General features: G+C 32.9%; 1 long non-coding RNA gene across 2 annotated transcripts in view; it reads left to right on the top strand.

Moving 5' to 3' along the window:
- The window catches only part of LOC145248844 (uncharacterized), a 1,349,369-nt gene that overhangs the window by 752,973 nt on the left and 570,808 nt on the right, over positions 1–25,588 (top strand). The gene's annotated exons all lie outside the window — the stretch shown is intronic.

Genomic DNA, 25,588 nt, shown 5'->3' with positions numbered 1-25,588 from the left:
ACATATATTGTTGTGTCAGATCATTTCATATGGTACTGGTACCATGTAACCCAGTACTACCTGCCTCATGGTCGGATCACCTGCAACTTATCTGGTTCACCCACCAGACTTGTTTGGTGAGGTGGGTGGCTAGTCTCCCTGAAGGATTAAAAACAAGATCTTACAGAGGGTGAATGAATTCTTTTTCGGAGTCACCGGCCAACTAGCACCACGTTTGTGTGTATGTATGTGAGTGTTGGGGGTGGAGAGGACTCCCGTAAGCCGTAGTGAAGGCAACCTTTCTAGGAGAGGCAAATCTCTGATTTAAAAAAAACATAAAGCGGGAGACTAGTACCCGCATTAAGCTGGTCTGCAGTTTAACTTGTTGCTGGCTATCTAGCTCTTGCTTGTTGCTGGATCTCAACATTTTGAACCGAGAGAGAGAGACTCTCGTACAAAGCTAAGAATCTGTAACTTCCTCTGTGTATAGAAACTCCCTTAGCCATTTGTCTATTAAAATGATCTTGTGGCCATGGAAGTCATTTTTGGCCTCATGGACTTTAAGCGTCTTAGGGAGTAGCACTCGTCTGATGAGACATCGCAATGATCATATGTATATATATATATATATATATATGTGCGTGTATATATATATATGCTTCTATTTTATATATATATATATATATATATATATATATATATATATATATATATATATATATAATAGAAGCATATGTAGAGATTTGCTCACTGAAAAGTAGCCCGATCTCTGTTATCTTTCTCGTAACGACTAAGTGACACCACACGATAAAGATGAACTTCTTTTTCCAACAAATCACAGATCACTGACACGAATTTATGACATGGTTACGCAGAGGCAACAGTAAGCAAAGGACTTGTCATCGGATAACTTTTATCTTTCGGGGCATTTAAATACAAAAAGTTTATGCAAATATTAATCACAATCTTGACTAACTAAATGCTATCAGAAAAATAATAAGAGATGATCTACAGGAAGTATCTGTAAACGTTGTTAAATGCAGATATGTCAACGGGAGCACTTCCCGCATATTTTATTACACTGCGCGTAATTTAAACAATAAAAGAATGTTCCTTCTGTCTACAATATTATCTAATTTCAACTTGGCCACATTGGATATAGCAAGTTTTGAAAAATATGTATATATTAAAATTTATATATATATATATATATATATATATATGTGGGTGTGTGTGTGCAGTCAGCACCAACCCTTTTCAGGGTTAAACTGGCTTTCTCCGAAGGAGGAAGTATCATGGGAGTATAAAATTCACAAGCGGTTCCTAGTTCCATGTATATCCCCGTTAGGGGAGATGACGACGTTAGGTTTTTAAAACTTTTTGCAGGGAGGTGACGACATCCAGCACCTCAACTTCCAAAATTGGCCACCCATTTAAGGAATGATCAGGCTCAACGTTGCTTAACTTCGGTGATCTGACGGGGACCCGTGTGTCAACGTGATTATGCCGTATATATATATATATATATATATATATATATATATATATATATATATATATATATATATATATATATATATATATATATATATATATATATATATATAGATATATATATAGATATATATATATAGATAGATATATATATAGATATATATATATAGATAGATAGATATATAGATATATATATATATATATACTTAATTTACTCACATAAAATTTATATACGAAAATATAGATTTATGCGTAAACTTTAAGCATTTACTTCAAAAGTTCTCAATACGTAGGTAAAGCTAGTTAGTAATTTATAAAATATATATGGTGATTATACTACACTGATTATTCCGCGTTTCATCCACTCTAGGACTAGAGTGGATGAAACGCGGAATATTCAGTGTGGCTTAATCGCCATATATATTTTATAACTTACTATATATATATATATATATATATATATATATATATATATATGTATATATATATATATATGTATATATATATACAGCGTCGAACTATAAAATATCGCGCTAAAAAGACGTTTTTTGCGTTTGATGGAAATTCTTTTTTTCTTTTTTGTTACAGACAATCTACTAGTTTTGCTAGTTTTGTACTAAATATTAAGAGCAATAGGAGCATTTTATCATGTTTGAAATCGACACCATGTTAAACAAGCGAAACCTGAGATGTGCCGCTCTACAACTGATTCTCTATGACAAGAGGATTAAAGCTAGCACCCTCAAAATGCAAATCCGGATAACTAAGACGTGCCGAGGGTTATGGAAACAAAGTTTCAGGCCACGGTTAAGGTATTTGGTGTGGTTTTAAGTGCCATATGTTTCCAGATCACAACCTCGAAGTCGGCTTGAAAGTCAACATCAAAGTGGACCAAGCTATGCTGAAATGTGTGACGATCCGCTGGTAAGTCCTGGATTTGGCAGCAGGACTCTGGGCCGATCCACATGTCCAAAGAAACTTGGGCTTGGCTTTAGAAGGAGTGCTACGACTCTGTACCCTCTCTCACTTGCCACCGTCTTCCCCTCAACTAGAACATGTTAGACTACCTCGTTTGGTCATACGTTTAAAACATGATAAAAATGACCTTCCACAACACCAAAGCCAGCCTGATTGCCGAACCCCAGCCGCCGCTGGTTGAAAAATCGTACTCTCAATTTCAGACCCGTATCGAGGCTGTGATTGAGGCTGACGGCGGCTACATATAATAGAAGTCGGCTCTTCTATATGATCAAGTGCTTAAATTGATATTTTTCAATAAACGTCAAAAAATAAAGCCGTAGTGTTTTTTAAAAATGTTTTGGCAACACTTTTATCGCGTCTACCCCCCTCTCTCTCTCTCTCCCCCCTCTCTCTCTCTCTCTCTCTCTCTCTCTCTCTCTATATATATATATATATATATATATATATATATATATATATATAGTAAGTTTTTAAAATATAAATGACAATTAATAAAGAAACAGAGAATTTTTCTCGGTTTCCCACTTGTGAAAATTTTCAGCCTATAATAATTCATATACAAATATAATTTCTTATTCGTAGCTTATTTTTCTATTTAAAAATTCTTAAAACGAACTTCTTATTATACTCAGCTCTGGTTATGGTAGCGATAGTTCATAATGGTTAACTAATTCCCATATCTTTTTCCAAACGTTCATTAATTAATTATTAATTTTGTATGTTTTTTTTTATACGATGATTGGTTCAATTTACTATTACGGTCATTTCTATTCATGCATATTTTTACATTGTGCATAATTCCGTTGCATTTAGTAGGAAAAACATTTAGCACACGCATATATATATATATATATATATATATATATATATATGCGTGTGCTAAATTTATATATATATATATATGCGTGTGCTAAATTTATATATATATATATATATATATATATATATATATATATATATATATATGCACTATGTGTCTCTGTCTATACGAAACTGTCGCTATCAAATTTCTCTGGGCATTTTTGGTATGTATACTGTGAACCTAGTACATGATAGATGAAACCTGTAAAACAAATTCGAGTTGCTTTTTTGCCGAGAAAATTTATTGCTAAATTGTTTTCTTCCTATTTCTATTTTTTTCCTTTGCTCAAAGCTCTGATATTCACACAATCCAGGGCACCGAATGTCGTTCTATTCAACATAATATATATTAAGAGTAGCATTATATTAAAACGTACACCAGCTGCATTTAGCGCATTGTTTATATTAGATTCCGAAACCAGAGCGTTCCAAGTAGTTTACTGCAGTATTACACACACCTGTTTCATCTAGGGGCATTACTCTCTTTTGTGTAGCATACATTATTTATCGAGTATAACAACCAAGATGAGGAAGTCAGTCCGACAATCTCAATAAATGAAAACAGCTTATCTCAAAAATACAAAAAAAAATACAGACAATTATTATTTATCGAGTTTCTGACTGCATTATTTATAATTTGTTCGTCCAGTGTTTGTTTCTGATTATTGACCGGCGCCATAAAAATAAAGCCGTTTCAAACCTATGCTCTCTTTATTTCTTTAAAATTAATTTGGTTATCTTTCATTATACTTTAATTTATTCATTTTTAAACTAATTTTATCTACCACTTTTAAGCTAAAACAATTTTATAAATGAACAATGAAAATAGAATGAAACGCGGGAGACTTCAGGAGCTTTACTGAAAACACTACATGCAATTTACCATACCTCTAGAACACTATTAAAAGCAAATAACTAAACGCATCTCTCCCTGAAAAATATGGGAAAAGAAAAAATAAACTCAGAATACCAGAGCGCAATTAAAAGAGATAAATAAAAGTCAAGATGCCCCCCAGTTCACTAATATAAAAGGTTTCAACTTCCAATAGAAGAAAAATACCTTTAAGTTAGCACTGAACAAACATAATATACATAACGCCTTAAAAGCGTTACTACACAGGTATTTAGAGTACTACTAAAACATAGTTCCTTCGAGCAGAGAAATTACATTTTAGTGAGAAAGAACTCATGTGAGTGTTAGAGCCTTACTTGGAGTACTTATGTAAAGTAAAGAGGGCCGCCCGTGTACCAACTAAAAATATTTTTATGTGCCTCGGTTCTTATTTAAAAATGAAACTGCGCCATGAATATGTGTGTTTTCTTGTTGAACGAATTTTTATTTCTGTCACGTAAGAATTTTGGTTGTCTTTCACATGCGTTGAATTCTTCAAAAATTATCTCATTTTTATTTAAAAATAACATTACGTCATGAGTTTACGGATACTTGTTGCACGCATTTTTATTTCAGTCACGGGTAATATATTGTTTATTATAGGTAAGAGTAGAGTTTCGTATTTTGCCTTTAAAAATAAACCTATTTTATGGTTTTTCGTGATGTTTTATGATATGGCTATTACTTTTGTCATGGTGAGATGTTCGTTTTCTTGTGTGGGTAAATTTCTGCACAAGGTCCTTATTTCTTATTTAAAAATAAATATACTTAATGAGTCTACGTTAATGTCGCTGTACAATCATTTTCTCTTGCGGTTAAGATTTTGTTTGTCAGTGTTCTTTTCAAATAGGAATAATTATACGTAGTATCTTATTTAAGTGTAACTTATCGTGCACAAAAACCTTACTCATGTAAATAGGAAAATAACTTATCTTGGTTTTTGTGCGTAAGTACGCAATATTTAATATACAATTCGTGTGCCCCCAGAGCACTAATAAAAACAATTTTCTGAATCACATTAGGATAATTACTATAAAAATACGTCCTTAAATAATATACCAAACAAACTTACATTTTTATAAGAAACACACAAAGTTTTAGTAAGAAATAGTATTATTTTCTTTTCGCTATTAGTGTATAAATGTTTCTTAAATTGCCTTTATGTCTCTCTCTTTCTCTCTCTCTTTATCTCTCTCCCTCTTTCTCTCTCTTTTTCTATCTTTCTCTCTCTTTTTTTATGCATAAACAACCAAATTAGTAAATATGAGTATAAATACGATTAACTCATTCTCTATTGGTGAATATGTGTCACGCTGTCAATCTCTGTTTTCTCTCTCTTCATATAAACAAACAATTAAGTAATGAGTAGCATAAATAGTTTTTAACACTCTCTATTAGTCTTTCACTCCGTTTTCTTCCATCATATGTAGAAACAGACAATTCTCTTCATATGTAGAAATAAACAATTTAGTATTCATCATTTCATTGCTGAATGCTTATTTCTTACTCTCTCTCTCTCTCTTTCTCTTTTCATATGTACTAGCGGGGGTACCCGGCGTTGCCCGAGTGTTTGGAGGTGTGTGTTGTGGGGGGGGGTAGATCAAAACAACCCTGTTAAAAAGAAAAATTCGTTAGACGGATGTTTGGAGGTGTAAAAGAAAGAAAAAGTTTTAGTTGAAAGGTGGGCTTGAACCCTGAACTTTATACGCGGAAGAGGAAAGGAAATGAAAAAAACCCGGCAACCTAATCATCTCGACCACGGGAATAGACGAAATATTAATTATGTTAAGTTGACGTTTATAAAAGAAAAATTAACAGGTGCGAGAAAGCCGCCTGATGTTTGACCTAGTTTTGCGCTGGAAGCCAGTTTCTGTTTTCCCCGCTACGCGCCGATCAAAAAATATCTCGAAAATAGCTTGTAAAAGGCGGGTAAATTAAAGATAGCTGCGACCCGAGTTCCTTAGTCGTAGATATTATTATTTAGACAGCATATAAAATGTTTTAAGAAGGAGTTAGCCAACCGAGAATGACGGCCAAAAAAGCCTTTTGTAGACATAGAGAAAAAGCGAACACACATACATACATACATACATACATTTTCGCTTTTATATATCTATATATCAGACACACTTCAGTAAATAGTTGTATTAATACTTTATTAATGTATACGTATAAGTAGCAGCATGAAAAATCCTTTTATCCCTCTAATTCGTGTCGCTTACTTTCTCTCTCTCTCTCTCTCTCTCTCTCTCTCTCTCTCTCTCTTGTTATCCGTATCCCCTTTCCTCCTCCCACGTATGAAATGATCTCATTGTATGTAATGTCTTAAAAAAATCTTAAAAGTGCACAATATTTTCGCCTTCAAAATCCAAAGTGTGTAGAATGAAATAAAGAACATATACTATATACTTTTCATTTACTAATATTCAGTAAATGACGAGAGAAATCGATATAAAAATTCAAAACATCGAAAAACAATAAGTCAATAATATTCTCGTAAGCAAAAAGGCATATACGTTAAAGGCACGTAAGTAGTACAAAATAGTTTATGTCCAGCAGTTATGTCCAAGGACAAGAATAGATAGAACAGGTATATACGAGATGCCTTAAATAAGTGTCCAGAGTTTTCATAGGGACAATCTTAGTGATTATATGCACATGAGATGTTAACCGCTTCGAAGTAATTTCCTCTTGCTGCAATGCAGTTGTTGTACTGTTCCAACATCTGGAACGCCTTATGGAAATAAAACACTAAAAAGTTAACGTGCGGGGTTTGACTCTACAGGCGACGTCATGCAAAAAATAAAACAACCAAAAAACACGTAAATGTTCAAGTTTATAAAATACTTTTCAGTTAAATAAATTTACATGAAGTTGGTTGGTTGGTTGTTTATGTTTTACGGCATATCAACCCTTTTCGGGTTATTTAATGCCGAATCCAAAGATTTTGAAGAAAAAAAATTTTTTTAATAGAATATATTTGTTGTTTTCACGTTGGTTTCTATTTAACCCATAGTCGGGACCCTAACAGGTACTACCACTCCGGGTCAGAGTGGACCTGGGAGCAATGGCAATTAAAGGGTGGCTCCACACTCCCCAAAGCCCACAAGCTGGGGCCTAACCACTGGATATAGTTTAAGGTCATATCCAGAACCCCCATTGAGGGACTTTTATCCTCTGCAGGGGGGCAGTCGGCGTATTCTAATGCCCCACCGACAGGGCCAAATTTACGTGCGGAGTTTGAATCTATACACATTATGAAAAGAAAAAAACCGCTTAATCACTGACCCACAGTAGAATTTTCATGGACCGTTGTTCTATCATTGTTGCTAAGCGACGATATGGAAAAGGGGCTTTACCGATAATAGATAAATTAAAATAACGATATCGATTACCGATTATCGTTAATTATTGAGGGTATTCTAAGACAAAACTGAACTAAGACAACTCCCAGACTTATAAAAAAATGTTCTTGTAATTTTAAAAGAAAAGCTGTTCAGTCGTTTCGGAGTCTCTAAGGAATAAACTCACACACAGACAAAATTGCATTTATGTAATCGTAGAGATTAAACCGCTTTACACAACAAAGAAGTTTCGTATCATTTGTACAACAGATAAATGCGGATACAAGACTTTAATTTATCTCATATATATATATATATATATATATATATATATATATATGAGATAAATTAAAGTCTTGTATCCGCATTTATCTGTTGTACAAATGATACGAAACTATATATATATGTGTGTCTTTTTTCAAAAGGTATTAATCTGTTTTTTTTTATGTATTTTGCAGGGCGCATTTTACATATCCCGAAGGTAATATAAATATTTTACTTTGTGAATATATTTGAGATATTATTTGGAAAATTTATGGCATAATTTCATAAGTATTTTCAGTAGTCTGGATAGAATGTAAAAAAAATCTCATAAACATAACTCCGGAAGCGTTTGCTTTCCGTGATATACAGACAGTAAACTAAAACTGATCAATATTCTATTCGCTTATGCCGCAGTCCTACATTTAAAAGTAACTGTTTCTGTTGGCTATTAAATTCGAACAATTGATTTAAAGAGATATTTACAAAAATCAAAAGTAGAATAATGCAAGTAGTTTTTACTTATGGGATTGATAATGCTTGGGACTGTGCAAAAATACTATCAAATTTATGATATATATAAAACTGAACGTGTCTCTGTCTGTGTGTCTGTGTTTCTGTGTTTGCACATTTCCCTACGTAATAACTCTCAATTTTAAGTCTACAGACTCGAACTTTGATATACAGGGTACTGAGATTTGAGATAATCTATGTGATCGGTTTTCGGCCAGAAATTTTGCTGTTAAAGGGTCAAATTTCAACGATTTGACCTTTAATACCTCTACAAAACTCCTCCGCCAATTTTGGGTCTAAACACTTGAAATTTTAGATATAGGTTCCTTGGACATGGATCTATCTTAATTTGAGCCCTATAAATACATTTTAAGGGGTAATAATAAGGATCAAAGTAAAAAGAATTGACCGCTTTTTTTTTGCTCAACATACACCACCAAACACCCGGGCAACGCCGAGTTAAAATGGTAGTAGAAAATAAAGTAAAATATTACTGCTATTGCTTAAAAGCTGATGGTAAAAAGAGAACTCACTATGCCAGTGTGTCTGTATCTGTCTGTCTGTTTCCATTTTTTTTCTAAAGTGCATCTTCTTCGTGATAAAAATCGCAGAGCGGCGCAAGACGAAACTATGGATTGAGTTCGTGGACCATTTTAAAGGTTTCAGCTTGTAGGAAGTTACAAAAGATTTAACATTCAAATAATTAGAATGTGGCAGGTGTGAATCTAGTTAAGTTTTGCTTGTCCGCTGCGGAAATACACATTTATATACGTTATTATCGAGCCGAGTTTTATTAGTTTTCATCTATCTGACGATAGCACAAAACTTGGCTCATATATATATATATATATATATATATATATATATATATATATATATATATATATACATATATATATATTTATATATATATATATATATATATATATATATATATATATATATATATATATATATATATATATATATATATATATATATATATATATTCTAGCATTTCAGCCCGTCGTTGCCCGGGTGTTTGGAGGTGTGTGTTGAGCAAAAAAAAATGTGCCGAAGGTTAAAAGCGCGAACCTTTGGACGGTAAATATAAAAGAAAATTGGTTTATTTCTTCACTCTCAATTGGGCACTTACATACAAATAGGGGTTAGCTTGTTTCCTGTTATTTTCGAAAGTCATATCCGCTTTTCGATTGACTAGCCTTGATTTTAACCTTCGACACTTCCGGTTTGGCGATAGATGCAACGGCAAAGACGTAGTTTTTTTTTCACATTGTTTTCCACCTTCGGGGTAAAGGTTCGAGCCTGCCTGCCTGCCTACTACAACTTGTTTTTTTTTTGTTTTTTTTTTGTATGTTTTTTTTTTTTTTTCTCAACACACATCTCCAAATACCCGGGCAACGCCGGGCACCCAGACTAATATATCGAAAAACAAAAATAATGGAAGATGTTATTCAGAGGTGAGTGAGCATATGCCTTATAACACTGCGTCGATTAACTGCTATAAATCTATGTGTGAACAATAAATATTCTGATTGTCTGATTAGCATGCATACTACATATTCAATCACGAGATAACACCAATCCTATGCAAAATTTGACGAATCCTCACGATCATGAAATACGCAATCTCTTGTGTAGCTTTATTAGGATATAAATTTTAAAATCTTACTATATATATATATATATATATATATATATATATATATATATATATATATATATATATATACATACGTATGATTTAATGAGTGGTGTCACCAACAATGGACTTTTTATACTTATTTTATTATTTCATATTTCAATTTTTTTTAATTATCCAATTATTAAGATCTTTAAATAATTTTTTTAAGTTATTGAAATAATTTTTGAAATAGTTTTAATGCGTATCCGACGTTCTCCTCTCTTTTTTTTTAATTTCCTCTTTAGAACGTTTGTAAAATATTTAAAATGTAAAATAGTGTTTTCGCTTACCATTTTAATGATAGAATATGTTCCAAGAAGTGAAAACATGTCTATATGTTTCTAAATTTTTTCATGAGTGTATTCCTTTCCTTCCCTTGTCTGTTGGGGCGAGTACATCGTTATTGTATATTGCTCTTTGCTTTTTACTATTTTGACCTTTAAAACTCTACCAAACTCCTCCGACTAATTTGGGTCTAAACACTTGAAATTTTAGATATAGGTTCCTTGCACATGGATCTAATTTAATAAGTTTATTAGAGCCCTAAACAATAAATGGTAATGGGTCATAACAGGGGTCAAATTTAAAAAAATGACCGTTTTATTTTTTTGTTTTTTTTGCTCAGTATACACCTCACACCCGGGCAACGCCGGACATCCATGTTAGTATATCTATAAAAGTGAACGTTTTTGTCAGTCTGTGTGTCTGTCAGTCTGTGTGTCTGGATACATTTTCCTACACAATAACTCTGTCAATTTTTAGTCTACAGGCTCGAAATTTTATATACAGTGTACTGGGATTTGGGAAAATGTTTGTGATCCAATTTCGGACAGATATTTCGCTCTTAGGGGGTCAAATTTCAACGATTTGACCATTAAGAACTCTACCAAACTCCTCCGACAATTTGGGGTCTAAACACTTGAAATTTTTGATATGGGCTCCTTGGACATGGATCTAACTGTATAACTCGATTTAAGCCCAAAACAATAAATGTTAAGGGGTCATAATAGGGGTCAAAGTTAAAAAATTGACCTTTTTTTGCTCAGCATACCCCTCCAAACACCCGGGCAACGCCGACACACACACACACATACATACATACATACATATATATATATATATATATATATATATATATATATATATATATATATATATATATACACTTCGGGTGGACATTATAAATAAAACGAAAAAAGATATTTTACTTTATGATTTTGTTTTTGATTATTTGACTTTTCGAATAGGTTTTTTGTATTCAAATCGAAAATATTAATGAAAGTCTCAGTTTTGCTTTCGATTCCAATACGATCTTCAGGGGCTGAGTTGAAAGTGAGTAGCAGCAAAAACCGGACAGACAAAGCAAAGTAAAATCCAAAATAAATTTATCGATTGATGGAAGGTTAAAATTATATTTAAAAAAAATGATTAAACTTCAATAAAAAAAATCTTATTTTAGCTGCAAAAAAAATGAAAAAATATAAACAGGCTACAAGTTCTCTTAAAAAAAATCGATCTGTAAGTTCACATTAGAATTGAAAAGCATGCGCCGTATTGGATGGGCTGCATTCAGTATTGACTTCAAGGCTAACTGACAAAGTGAACACGCAATTCTTCAGGGTGGTGGTAGAGTTTCTCCTTGTTTACAGTGCTACAGCTTGAAACTCACCAAAAGTCTGGAAAGAAAACAAGACGTATGCTACGAACAGTATTAAATATATATTTTCAAAATCATTCCACGAAGCAGCAACTTTATGCCAACCTACCTGACATACCTAATACTATCAAGGAGAGACCTCTGCAGTTTGACCGTCACACTCTGAGGAGCAAGCATGAACTGGTGAATGATGTATTACTATGGACTCCACGACACAGACGCGCAAGCAAAGGACGACCTAGATCCACGTACATCCAGCAAATAGCACACAATGCCAACTGTGAACCTGAAGATCTGGGGCAGCTGATGGAAGACAGGAACCTGAGGATGATGATAATGATGATGATGATGATGATGAATAAAAAAAAATCTTTTAACTGAAGTCCTCATAGATACGTTACATTATTCGATACCGTTTTTTTAATATTTTGTTTTCACTTTTTACTTTATATTCTTCGTTCTTACTTACTTTCACCTTATCAACAACTAAAAATGATTCGCAATCGAATCGAAAGCGCTCGTGATATCTATGGAACTTTTATCAGCATTTTCTATTTTCATATTAGAAATAATACGAATTTTTTATGAGAATCTGTGTGCATGTGTCTGAGATATATAAGTTCATCTCTATTTCATTACATGGATTAAAAATTAAATAATTATCTTTATGTATTTATGGATCGATTTTTACAACTCGAAATAAACAACAGTGTTTAATTGGCTCAAAACAGTTGAATAATCGCAAATCAAGCGCAAAACTCGAATATCTTTATCTTTCTTTGGAGGAGCCATTTGTCGTCTATTAAACCTGGTTTGATTGATTGGCTTCACATTGATTAGCGGCGAAATTAACCACGAAATCACAGCTGGAAGATCGCCAGGCCACTTGGAAAGACCCGAACGCTTCAATGGGTGGCCACTAATTGACTTAACCACCTGTCTCTCCGAAGATTCAAACGGCAGATTTTTCTTCATACAAGCGAGCATATAAAGTTTAAGACATATACAACGTATGTTGATAACAGCACACTCAAAACGATGTAAAATATGTATGTCATTAGATATAATAATATATACAATGTCTGTCATGAGTAATTACGTATTCGTTCGCCAGATTTCTCCTTGCTTATATTATAAGGTTATTGCCAATACGGCATAATAACATTGATACACCGGTTATAAAAGTATTGCTTATACAGTATAATCTCAGCAACACACCGGTCCCCGTTAGATTACCGAAGTTAAGTAACGTTGAACTTGATCAGCAATAACGTGGGTGACGATTTAGGAATCTCAGGGGCCGTATCTGCTCTCCTATCTCGGCGTTGTTTCTAGTCTTCCAGCAGTTCTTTCAACTTGACACAAGCAGTGCCGATCCAGGTTAGGTGGTTGAAAATCGTGCAAACATGGCCTTACAATTACATGCACAGCTACTCTTACGTGCCATTACATCTTGAGAGTGAATGGAGGCCTCGCATCGCATTTTCAATAACAAATGTTTGTTTGTTGTTGTTTTCGGCATTTCAACCCTTTTCAGGTTATTTAATGCCGAATCCAGTGATTTTGAAAACAAGTTTTTTAATAGACTATATTTGTTGTTTTGTTTTAATCGGTTCCTATTAAACCTATAGTTGGGACCCTAACAGGTGCTACCGCCCCGGGTTAGAGTGAACCTGGGAGCAATAGAAAGTAGAGGGTAACTCCACACTCCCCAAAGCCCGTAAGCTGGGGCCTCACCATCGGATATTGTTTGCGGTTATATCCAGGACCGAATAACAAATGCTACGTCTTAATGTTTTTGTATTTATTATTACTAATAATGAAACCTGTGAAAATAAATTTAAAAACTGGAATTTAAAAGTCAGCGCCCCTTGTGGGAGCAGTCTTACTCGGAAAGATGCCAGAAAAGTGTCATGGGCAATCTCTGGTAGAGGCGCCTGACAAATAGCAATAACCATTAATTAACAGAGAAGACAACGACTGAAAGGTGGACCTTTTTAGACATCATGCAGTAATCAATAAGATACACACTTTGATCTTGGCCAAAAGGCAAAAAAAAAGGGTATTTATTTGCTCCCCACCGAGCAAATTAGGCACAACGCCGATTTTTAATGTGAGGAGTGAAGAGGAAACGGAGGCCAACTCCCCGGGGAGTAGGGGAGCTGGATAATGACAATTGGTATGAAGGGTTGCACCTACATTGACCAAGGTCTTATATGTGGAGCTGCCCCCACATATGGTCTTTGCTTGCAGTATCTGCCGGACAGAAACTACAATTTGATCTTGGCTAAAAGGCCAAGAAAAACTTAAAAAGCTAAGAACAGCATATATTAACAACATACCTTTGATCTTAACGAAAAAGGCCAAGCACAAAAGTGTTACGGCAGACCGACCTACCGACCGACCGACCGACGGAGTGACTAATAGAGTCATTTGCACGCGACTAAAAATGACTTAAATATTCCGGAAATTACAGTTGGATTCGTCCGCTAAAACATTTTACTAACCCCCTCTAGTAAGAGACAACCATAAACAAATACACATTTTTACTTTTATTTTCTTTATTTCGTAACTGGCCAAAATATAAAAATAACGGAAATATAAGCAATTTCTGTACGTCTGCTTATAGATATAATGTAGAATTTTTTTTATTGGTCTTTTCATATTATATCAAGTATTGAGCAATGTATACTTTGGACACATCGAAAACTCCAAATTATTCACATGATGGCATGAAGACTTTGCATTGTGCTTACTAGTATTAACGTCACCAGAAATGGAAGTTCAGATGTTTCGGACAATTGTTCTCATCTGGGCGTTTATTTTACAACATTTCGTCAATATTCCATTCGATCTCAGACGGGTTTTTTTTTATTAAACTCAGGTATCGTTAATATATATATATAGTTAATTTGAATACTCCGAAAAGGTGAAGAAAACAACATAGATTAAAATAGGGTTCATATGACGCAGTTGCTGCACTTTATTTGTGTAATTCAGAAAAATAAAACTGGTAAAAAGTAAATAAATATTCGGGTGGGAATATTTTTGTTTTTATTTGTACAAAACGTTTTTCAAAATGGCTTAAATTCCTCGTTATTTGTTTTCTTTTCTTTTTTATTCTTTTTATTTATAATGTGTGTTTAAATTTTTTTAAATTATTATAATGTGTTTTAAATTGTTTCAATTAAAAATCTCTCGGTGTCACCTATCCATTTGTGCCTAGCGCATGTTCCTCTTTTTTTCCGAGCGCCAGCTTGGCCAGGCCAGCCTATTTTCGTCTTCGATTTCACACGTCAATTCTCTTCGACGTCCAGCTCGTTCATGCCCTGAGCACGTGGTGCATTTTTCTCTTTTTTTTTCTTTTATCTTCTCGCGCACGCTCCCTAATACCATATGCGCATTTTCTCTCAACTACTGCTGCTAATCTCTTCGCAAGCCAGCCATCACCCACTATTGCACCATGTTTCAGTTCTCCATGACATTGCCATCGTCTGACACACATAGCTCTATATGTTGTTCTACGGAAAAGGAGATTTATTGATGCCTTCTTGCCGTATGGGTAAAAGTATTTTTTTAATATTCGTTTCACACATCTCCGAGGCAATTTCCTCTCCGTTCGTCATCGCTACTAAACCATTTTATAACAAGACGTATTACTCATTTATCAAATACTTTTTTCGATATTATTTAACCGGTAATATTGTTTAAGGTACGAATAAATTGAGTATCTATTTTGAAACGATTATAATTATAACAATAAAATAATTATATTAAACTGTTTCGTCTTTTTTTAAATGTGACATTTAACTGACAAATATTTTTATGGTGAAATAAATAGAACATAGGTATTTTTTTAAATATAGAAGTCGTTATTTTTTTTTATGAAGAAGGGGCAAATGCACTTGATTATTAAAAGATTATTAAACTTCTATTTTTGATAAGCAATAAATATCATTTGTGCAATAATACCAATTATGTGACTCTAAATGTTAACAAAAAATTCATAATTTAACTCTTTTGATCACATAACGCTTCTATTAAATTAAATTATTTTCAAGTATTAATTTATTACTTCAATGACTAAACCTTATCTATATATTAATACGATAGCGTGTGTGGTCTTTTGTGTGTCACGCTTATATCCGGTTCGTTTAATTGTTATGTTAATCCATTTCTTGACATAAATAATTTTACCAACAGTTCTTCGTAAGGTTTGGTTTTTGTGTCGACTACAACTGATAGCACTTAAATCATCTATTTTTTATATATATAATTTTATCAAGAATTCTTCATAAGTTTTGGCTTCGGTTTTGATTATGGCTGAAGGAACTCAAGTTGTATGTAGATATATATATATATATATATATATATATATATATGTATATAATTTTTTCTGAAGTTTTTAATTCGGTTTCGATTCAAGCTAATGCACCCAATCCATATGGATATATATATATATATATATATATATATATATATATATATATATATTTTTAATCGCCACTTTATAATATATATAAATCGATGAAACATAAACTCTGTAATAATATATACGAAATATGTAAGAATTAAAATATCATATTTAAGCGTACTTAACAACCGTGCTTTACCGGGCGTTCGTGTTAGCTTAGATAAATACTTTTGCAGTTTTAACAAATAAGCTACAATAATATCAGGGTGTCTCCATTTACACTGAACATCTACAGAATGTCAACATCAATATATTACGTATGAATGAGTCCCCTGTGGAATTTCCACAGGTCCCGCTAGTCATAATAATTACAGTTTACTTGCAAATTTAACGTAAAGTTATAATTATTTTGCTAGGTAATTTATATATATATATATATATATATATATATATATACATATATATATATATACATATATATATTCTACAATTAGCGAATTTAATAACTTTCAAAATAAGTGATTATTTCAACAATTATTTTTACAGAAGATTAAGACATGTATAAGTTAAATATTATCAAACTTTCAAGGAATGCATATATATGCAATTGTTTTGTCAGGATTAGATTTTTCAGAAAGCATACACCTACAAAATAATAAAGATAAGGCAAAGTTTATGAAATTACTACTCGTGCGAAAGAGTAGGACACAAAACGTTTTAAATAATAATAATAATTATAGAATAACAATAACAAAGACTTTCGCTGGCGAGGATTACTAATGACCGTAACTAGTTATACAACCCTTTTAACATTTTCATCTCTATTTTTCTCGTTATGTACTGAATATTTGCTAATATATGCCTATATAAAATATGTTCCTTATTAAATTTGAAAGATTTTCTATTTAGAAAGAAGTTTTAAAAAATTTAATCTAAAAAGTTATTTTAAAGTTTTTTGTTTAAAAAAATTGGATTACTGAAGTTAAGTAACGTTGAACTTGATCAGCAATAACGTGGGTGACGATTTAGGAATCTCAGGGGCCGTATCTGCTCTCCTTCTATCTCGGCGTTGTTTCCAGGTTTCCAGCACTTCTTTCCACTTGACACAAGAAGTGCCGATCCAAGTTAGGTGGTTGAAAATTGTGCAAACATGCACAGCTACTCTTACTTGCCATTACATCCTGCGACTGAATGGAGGTCTCGCATCAAATTTTCAATAACAAATGTTTGTTTTTGTTTTACGGCATATCTACCCTTTTCAGGTTATTTAATGCCGAATCCAGTGATTTTGAGAACAAGTTTTTTTAATAGAGTATATTTGTTGTTGTTTTTTTTAATCGGTTTCTTTTTAACCCATAGTTAGGACCCTAACAGGTACAACCGCCCCGGGTAACAGTGGACCTGGGAGCAATAGCAATTAAAGGGTGGCTCCACACTCCCCAAAGCCCGCAAGCTGGGACCTACTATTGACCGCAACCAGTTATACAGCCCTTTTGACATTTTCATCTCTATTTTTTCGTTATGTACTGAATATGTGTTAATGAAACCTACATGAAATATGTTCCTTATTAAATTTTAAAGATTTTCTATTCTGAAAACAGTTTAAAAAATGTTAATCTAAAAAAGTTATTTTAAAGTTTTGTTAAAAACAATACAGATTTGCTCATTATTCAGACCTGTATTACAAAGAGGGGATTGCAAAAAATGAGTTGTGGTGTAAGGAGAAATACAAACTGAAACAGAGAGAATATTCAGACCTGTAATAATACAACGAGGGAGCTGCAAAAATGAGTTGTGGTGTGATGAGAAATACAAACTGAAATAGAGAGAAGGAGAGTTTTAAAACTCTCCTTCTTTCTTACAGAATAATAAATTAAATTAAATATAATCTTAAAAAGATAAGATACAAGTTAGAAAAGCATTTCATCAAAGGCATGGAAATTGTTAAACAAAATGTTTTACTATAGGATTTAAAAATAAAGGTACAAGATTCAATTTGAAATTTATTTATCTTCAAAGTGCACTTTTATAAATTTTACAAAGTAAGGTATAAAAATTTAATTTAAATTGAATCAAAAAATTACCTTGGATTTATTTTATGTAATGTACATTCTGTTGCAATTTAAAAACATCTTTCATCTAGCAATTAACGATATACATATAACATTGTCAATGATTTCAATGATCATGACTTGGATGAAATGCTTTTCTAACTTGTATAAAATATTATTAATACGAAGTCATAAAAATAAACACAATAATTGCTATGTTAAATGACAATAACAGTAAGTAATATAAATTAATATGTAAATAGTGTAATTTATTATTTATTTTAATTCTGTAAACTATAGGTTGTGTACCTATTTACTATGCCTCCCCACGGGACAGAGTTAGACAAGAAATAGAAGTGCAGCATCTGAAGAACAGATACTACACTTTGATCTTGTCTCGAAGGCCAAGAATGTAGTTAATTGTATCCAAAATGTTTACAGTTATAGAAATAAAATTGATTTTAATTTTCTCAGTGCATGAATTTGCCGCACAATATATTTTATAACTTTCTGTTCATCTCAAATACCTTATCTAAAACAACGGTTTATATTAAAAATAAAAATAATTCAATGTAAAATATATGATCTTTTTTACGTTATATATCTCAAAAATCAACTCTATGTATTATAAATTGTTAAAAAGTGCGTTTGTATTAACTATTGCCGTTATATTATTTGTTTGTTTGCTTTTTCGCATACCTTTTTACCAAATACAGTGTATGTTCGATTAATAATCTAATAACATAACGACATTATACAGGGTTGAGCGATAAAGATGTCGCTCTAAAGAAAACAGCACTCTAGATTAAATTTAAAACCTTTATTGAAAGTTCACATCTCTTGAATGTCGCTGCATTCAGCCTTAGTAATCACCTCGATTCAGGAGCTTGCCCAAAATTCGGGTCATGGCAGCGATCAGGCGTTCCTTGGAGTCGTGGGAGATTATATTTTTGATTTTCGCAATATATAACTAGTAGTCTAGCAAGTTCAGATCGGAAGGGGGAGGTGTTAATGAGAGAAAGATACAAAATCGTCGCATTCCTTTTGAAGGAAAGCCTCGGTCTCTTTGGAATTGTAGGCCGGCGCCGAGTCCTTTTGCCACACCCAAGGTGTGCCAGCGGCCACCTTATTGCACCAGGGTATCAACATATTCAGGCAAACTTTGGTGTTGACTTTCAAGCCGAGGTTGCATAATGCTGCACTCACTTGAAACCACACAAAAGACCATAACCGTGGCCATAATCTTTGTTTAAGCAATCCACCGATTCATTTTCAGGGTGCTGGTATTACTCAAGTTGTCATAACTTGGATCAATTGAGAGCATGATTGGTACAGTAGCGCGTCTCCCATCTCGATCGTTAAACATTGTATCATTTTCAGACACAATAGAAAGCAACTATCACTCTTGGGATTTGGGAACAACTAGTCAATTGATAGATAGCTTGGGGCAAAAAACTAAAACCGGTTTTCATCAAACGAAAATAGAATCACGTCATATTTTCTAGGGCGACAATTTATTCATATTATCCTGTAATTTTTATTTTTAATAGACGCATATACTCATAAATATTAATGAGGTTTAAATACATATTTCTAAAAAAATTTGATCTAAATATGTTCTAATATTTCCAATCATTAAAGCCTATGGGCTTTTAAGGCAAAATATTACATTACTACGATATTACATTAAATCTGGTAAATTACGATAAATCTGATAAATTACGTAAATTATTACGATAATACATTAAATCTGGTAAATTACGATAAATCTGATAAATTACGTAAATTATTACGACATTACATTAAATCTGGTAAATTACGATAAATCTGATAAATTACGTAAATTATTACGACATTACATTAAATCTGGTAAATTACGATAAATCTGATCAATTACGTAAATTATTACGACATTACATTAAATCTGGTAAATTACGATAAATCTGATAAATTACGTAAATTATTACGACATTACATTAAATCTGGTAAATTACGATAAATCTGATAAATTACGTAAATTATTACGATATTACATTAAATCTGGTAAATTACGATAAATCTGATAAATTACGTAAATTATTACGATAATACATTAAATCTGGTAAATATTTTTAACTGCGTTTTAAATTTGATAACCAAATATTTATACAGTTAATGAAAAAATATAAATATCTCGTTAGTTTATCTTATGAATAAATTCCTTATTCATAAATAAATCCAAAGATTTGCAGTGAAAATCTGTGGCTTAATTTTATATATAAGCTAAAATTTCGCCTCGTCCCTAAAGTTGAGTTTACAGTAATATTCCCAATAGTTGATGTCGTTTTCTAGTGTTTATTAACTTACGCTTTGTAGTGGGACAGCTCTGCTGTCAAAGGAAATGTAATGGGCCGCCTTCATTCCGCTAATCTTTGGGAGCCCTTATGCACGGTAGAGAACTAACTAAACCCCCCACTCTCATCAGGGTAACTTAAGGTCATGGAAAGCAGGCGAATGATGTAACACGGTAGCAAATAGAAACTATTCTGTTCATGGTGTCCTATTTCATTGTGGTGAACAGATGATACCACTAGATACAATCGCCAGACATATAACCCTGTATGGGAACTGCTCGGACAGAAACAAAATGCAACTTACTGTCTGTACTATTGCAAAGAAAACTATGGCAATATATCAGAATCTTTTCGAGAAACAGTGCGAATAGGGTTCTGAATCAGTACAACTCGCTCGGTAGGGATTACCATGATAGACAGTAGGGATTGCAATAATCGACATCAAACTACGCTCCGACAACCAGCAAAGAATACACCAAAGAAGATATCAACGTGGAATTCATGAATGTCTCGGGACAGAAAATTGGATGAGAAGCCAGAACCGGCAATGACTGTATCAATTAAGACACCACTTCATGATGATGACGTCGGTGATTTATCAATGGTTGTTTTTATAAGATTTTGACACATTTTTTTCATCTTGTGTTATTTCTGTTGGATTTACTATTTTCAATAGATTTTTAACAAATCACTGGATTAAAACAAAAAAACTACGATTTTTATTTCAGCACATATATGCACATATATATGCAATGACTAATCAAATAATTGTATAAAACGAAAATATAAACGCGTATAGATTCCTTAATGAATCGGGAATTAATTACTAAAAAAAAAAACGATAACACTTGTCAACAAAAAAACTGTTTGTCTGCGTTTTAAGCTTATTGAGAGAGAACCCGATGCGCTGAAGCCAGAAATCAAATTTTCTTTGCTCAATCAGAGCAAGTTTTGGAGTTATGGCTACAACTCGTTTTACTACTTTTTCATTAACATGTATGCATGTGTAGATCACAAGTTTGTGATGGTGAAATGCAATGTCGAATAATTGTTTTGATTGGAAATGATTATTTTAATAACAAAAGATATTCAAATGTGATATTACTAGGCAATTATGTTTAGGAAAGGAACGGTTTGAAGTCATAAAGCCTCGAATTGTTAAACAAAATGTGCTCGGCATACACGAAGGACTGACCTATGCGAGAGGAATCGGTGCGTTCCAAAGAAAGTTACGCCATCGACAACCTTCTGGTGGACTGATACGTATTACTATCCCCACCACTGCACTTCAAGTTCAGATAAACCAAGTAGTTCTCCAAAGTTCTGGAGAAGGATGGTGAACGCATCACTTACTTGTCCCAGTCTTTTCCAGGATTGACCACGGAGATGTGTATAGCTGGCATCTAGGATGGTCCACAGATCCAGCAACTCCTCAGAGATCTAGGGCTCGAAAACTCAATAAAGGAGGCGGAACAGGAAGCGTTAAAAGCATTTGTGTTTGATAGTAAAGAAACATCTTTGCAACTATGAAGACAGAAACAAGGCATAGCTTGTTAACAACCCACTGACTGATTTCAGAAACCTATACTGCAACATGAATGCTAAGATGCACTAACTGTTCTCAGCTATAGACCGGTTTCCTGAGAACATGTATTCAATGAGAGACAAGCAGAGGGAGGGGAAATTCTGGACCTGAAAGAAATCGAGTTAATGGAGTCGTAGGGACGGAAGGATAATGCCTGACATCCGTTAGAATGTTAATACAGACATCTTATCTGTTTAGTTTTTCAGGATTTCGAAGAAACAGAAGTCCAAATCCTGTGGTTTGAAGAATGTTGAAACATCATGCAATTCATGTTTACTTACATTTATCAATGCTTAAAATTCAGTTTAATATAATCAGTGTTTCTATAAGTTAATCAATATTCGTCGTTTGCATAACACATATTTTCTTTAAAAACCACATTTCGAATAATATGTTTTCAGAAAAAATCAGATGATATTGCCACAAAAATGTAATCGATTTTGTAAAAAGGTTCGATTTTTTCAAATCTACTTAGCATAACATTCTAATCAGATGGGAGAAAATGGAGGCCATTTTCAGATTTAACCATTTTCTGATTAAAACGTTCAAATATCCTTGATCGGATGTTGAAATTTATCAAACATTCAAAGAATAAGAAATTGCTACCTAGTGTAGAATCCCTCAAAGAGAAAAAAGTTACCGGGATTGTAAGCAAGCATGTTTTGCTGTAAAGAGGTTATAGAAGTGGAACTACAGACTGAAGCTTAGTCGGAGACATTCCATGATTGTAAAAAAAATAGAGTAGAGAAATACTAGCAGCATTAAAAAAAAAGAAGTTGTGTAACACGTTGCAGCAAACATGTTTATATACAAATATTGTAAATGTCCACGACATCATGCATAAACAGAAGATACGTATTCATCAACAACTATAACGCATTTAATTTATCTAATAAACAATGGAACTGGAGTGAGTCTCGTTACAAGAATATCACTTCAACTAGAAAAACTGTGCTTCCGCAGGTCACACATTTCGCTAGCATGTGAGGATTCAATGACGGCTAACGAACGTATACTAAACAGCCTATACAAGAAAAGATGATTGCTATAAAGGATGTTATCATGACGCAAGATCGTACAATACACTACCTCTCCAAAGAGGAATAAATGTGTACGAGCATTTTCTTATGATAATAGCATAGATGCTACACTATCCTTATGAATAGTAGAAGGTAATGCCTCGGTGGTGATTACATGCTATACCAATATGTATTACATTAAACCCCTAAATGTATTCTTGAAATAGAGTACACGCGTATGATGAAATAGTATATGAGTTTTGGGCCAAGATCACAGTGCAGTATCTGTTCTGATCCAACACCTTAATTAAGTTGTTTTATATCAATGTAAAAGAAAACCTTCGATACTAAGACAATGTTCGTTTTTGCCTACTTACAGAGTGCCCATAATTAGAGAGTTTCTTTTCCTTCCCAATGAAACCGACGCTGTATCACATGTTGCTTTCTTGAAGAGGCATTTAAATACGAATAGTATCTTACATTTGGACCCAAAAACTCAGGGTAGTATCTGTTCTGGTGGTATACTTAATCAATTTGTCTTTTGCCAAAGTAGGAGAAACCCTTTAATACTTAGGCATTATTTCTTTTATTTATTTTTACTTTATGAGTGCCCCTTTTTGGGGAATTAGTTTTTCCCCACATTAAAAATGACCTTGTGCCACATTTTGATTTCGTGGGGGGATTCAAATAAGTGCCAATAGTATCTGAGCTAAGGACTAAGATCACAGTGTAGTATCTGTTCTGATGCTACATCTAAGTTAATTGTCCTTAGTAAATGTAGGGGATCCTTTCAATATTGCGGTATTTTTATTTCCATACTTCCAGAGTGCTCTGTTCCGGAGGGATGATTTCCCTCTTATTAAAAACACCCTTGTGTCACATGTTGCTTCTGTGGTGAAGCAATTAAATAGCACTAGTATAGTACAACATGTTGGGGACATTTGACCAACTGATTATATAGTATCTGTTTCAGACAGACATACATGTCTATATGTAATAAATATTTGGCATATAAACACAATCACTTTGTATCAAGCTTCTTTTGTCTATATGTGAGTACTAATTAGGTATTTCTTTAGACACTTATCCTCAGAAGCTGTGTACCCCACATAACTCCGTAAATGACGAGAAAGAATAAATAGAATATGTACACGTGCCCATGCGTGTGGTCTATTGTAAAGAAAGAGATATACATTCCCTACACCTTGGCATTGTAAAAAAAAGTGGCAACGAGTGTAACGACTAGATACAACACTTGTATCACGAGTGAGTTTCCCTACATAGAGCATATAGTATTCCAATATGGACACCCATTTATGGCGTGACCAACCGCAGCGTTGCTTACCGTCGGTGCTCTAACGTGAAACTAGTGTATCGATATGATTATGACAAATGCAAACTTAAAGCTAAGGTATTCTTAGGAGATCCAAGATATTATATGGACGAGTTGAAAAGATACAGAAGGCTCTTGTGATGGGAGATTGCAGCGCAACAGACCATATGATAATTGACTGTAAGCTGAAGAATATTCGCTTGAGATCTTATGAAATATCGGGAAGTGATTAGCAAATCCTGATAACTTTGGATGGATCCATCTTCACATGAATAGAGATCGCAATTATTCATTTGGCCAATGATCCGCTTGACGGAGCAGATATGCACAAGTAACAAGGATAATCTGTTGATGACTTTTCATTCGATATTTTTGTATTAGCAAACAATTATCAATATCTGACTACGATTCCTTTGACAGGCACTAAATCTAAATTATCTGAGCACTTCAAGAAACTCACAAAGCCTCATTGACGTTTAATGTATTAGAAATATATAATAATAATAATGATAATGATAATAATAATAATAATAATAATAATAATAATTATTATTATTATTATTATTATTATTATTATTATTATTATTATTATTATTATTATAGCAACTAGCGGGGCCCGTTGAAATTCCACAGGGGACTCATTCATATGTAATATATATTGATTTTGGAATTCTCTAGATGTTCAGGGTAAATGGAGACGCTCTGATATTATTTTAGCTCTTTTGTTAAAACTGCAAAATATTTATCTAATCTAGTAGGGACGCTCAGCGTAGTCCGGCCGCAAAGTACGCTTAAATATTATATATTCATTTTTATTTCACAAATTTTGTTAAAATAGCAAAAGTATTTATCTACGCTAACATGAACGCCCGGCAAATCTTTCAGATTTCGTATATATTATTATAGATTTAATACTCTATCGATTTTCATATATTATAAAGTTGCGATTTCAAAAATTAAAACAATGTATATCCATATGACTTGAGTGAAGTAGCTTGACTCCAAACCGAGAAAAAAGCTTATATATATATATATATATATATATATATATATATATATATATATATATATATATATATATATATATATATATATATACGTATATATATATATATATATATATATATATATATATATGTTTAAAAAGGAAGTGTCCACTATAGTATCAGATCTGACTGAATGGTTAA

Source organism: Euprymna scolopes, chromosome 27, assembly GCF_053919585.1.
Source record: "Euprymna scolopes isolate OS-2025 chromosome 27, ASM5391958v1, whole genome shotgun sequence".
Lineage (NCBI taxonomy): Eukaryota > Metazoa > Mollusca > Cephalopoda > Sepiida > Sepiolidae > Euprymna > Euprymna scolopes.
The sequence above is the reverse complement of the archived record's forward strand: the minus strand, read 5'-3'. Positions and strand labels throughout refer to the sequence as shown.